Source organism: Parus major, chromosome 12, assembly GCF_001522545.3.
Source record: "Parus major isolate Abel chromosome 12, Parus_major1.1, whole genome shotgun sequence".
Taxonomy (NCBI): domain Eukaryota; kingdom Metazoa; phylum Chordata; class Aves; order Passeriformes; family Paridae; genus Parus; species Parus major.
The window spans coordinates 1,157,483-1,159,429 of record NC_031781.1 but is presented as its reverse complement, the minus strand read 5'-3'; positions in this window follow the sequence as shown (position 1 = coordinate 1,159,429).

Here is a 1,947-nt window from a genome sequence, read left to right as displayed (position 1 = left end):
TACAAATACAAATACAAATACAAATACAAATACAAATACAAATACAAATACAAATACAAATACAAATACAAATACAAATACAAATACAAAGCTTAAGCCAGGAGTGCCAGATCTCCTCAGGAAGTGTGCTCCAGAATTAGTGAACTAGGCAGACTGGCATCATCACCTGAAAAATACGTACAAAACAGATCATCAGACTCTCCAGGGAGGAATGCCAATAATTTGTGTAAAGGGCCAGGCTGGGGGATCACCCAGCTGTCTCTGAACACGAGGTTTGGAGCCAGACATCACACTGCCAGGCCAAGCCCAGGCACAATTCTCTTGTGAGAAGGTGACTTGTGGCCATGCTGTGGATTTGTATTTCACTTTCAGATGAGATAACTGTGAGCACTCCCAGCCACCTCCCTTCCAGAGGAGCCCAGGGCCTTTGGGTCCCTCCTCTCCCTAAAATCAGCCCTGCCAGGCCCAGCCTTGCTGACACCTGTCCTGCAGGCACACCAGCTGCTCCAAACAGCACCCAGAACTGAAACTATGGAACAGCTGTTTGTGCAAGGCAGAACAGAGCAGCTGAGAGCTGATCTGAGTGTACAGCTGATGTGCTGTGAACACAGCACAGCAGTGTGTGACTGCATGCAGCAGCTCCTGCTCTTTACAGGGAAAATTCACTGCCTTACACTTCTAAATGCATCAAAAACTAATCCAAAAGAGTTCTGGTAAATTGTATATCCTGGGTCAGAGCATTTTCACAAACTCCAGATGTCCCAATTTTAATGCTAAAACACTTGCATAGATGCTTATTTCTAGGTAGGAGCTTACTCATTTCCTTCTGGCACAAGTGCTGGAAACTTCTGGCTCTTGTGCCAGCCCTGCTGGAAACCTTCTCTTTCTCAAAAATTCTGTTCCAAACATGTGTGTGCCAAGCAAGGCAGCACATCTTAAGCAAAAACATATTTAATCACTGGCTTCAAGATCTTAAATCCAAAATGGACACACAATAATTGCTGAAACTGATCCTCCCAATAACAGAGGCTGAAAATTTCCATATGTGCTTCATGCATTAAGCCCATACCAGTTGCTTGTGAGCAGGCAAAACCAAAATCACAGAATCATGGAATGTTTTGGGTTGTAAGGAACCACAAAGATCATTTTGTCACCACCCTCCTGCCATGGACAGGGAACCTTCCACTGATGTCTTTCCAGAATGTCTGGAAAATGTTCCAAAATGTTTTCCCAGGTCCCACTGATTAGAAGGGAAGGGCACTATCCTTTGCCTTGATCACTGGCTCCTCATGAAAGCTCATAGTAAATAAAAACATTCAGGTCACTTGCAGGACTCTGACATAACCATTGATTGCCAAGCAGCCCTGCAGTTGGAGTTATTCTGGAGCATTTCACAGCAGTGCTGTCCTTTCTAATTGTTTCCTCATTTAGGATCATTCTGTGCCTGTCACGTCACCATCACAGTGATTTGGAGGGAAAAAACCCACAAAATGGTTAATAATTGCTAACAGCTTAAGAGTGTAATAGAGACTGGAAATTCCTTTCATAGCTAAGATGCAAAAATGCAGAGCAGTGGAGGTATTTTTTGTTTTCAATATTCCCAACCAGATTTCAGTGGCTGTTCTGACAGTGGTCCCAAGGATTGTCTGTGCCCCCTGCAGTATCTGGCCTGACAAACACCTACCAGAACCCCTGACTCAGACTCCTGTGACAACACTTTCAGGATCTCTTTTTGTAATTGACACACAAATGTAATAAATAGAGATGATTTGTGCTAACTAAATTGTAACTATTTAAAAAGTTGTTATTATTATAAAGCAATAAAAGGAATCAGTGTTACAAGGCAGATGGATCCCTTTACAGATGTTACATGTTAAAAACAGGATACAGGATGTAGTTTAAGGTAAGTGATGTCCCAAGACAAAATCAACCTTGAGATGGACAAAG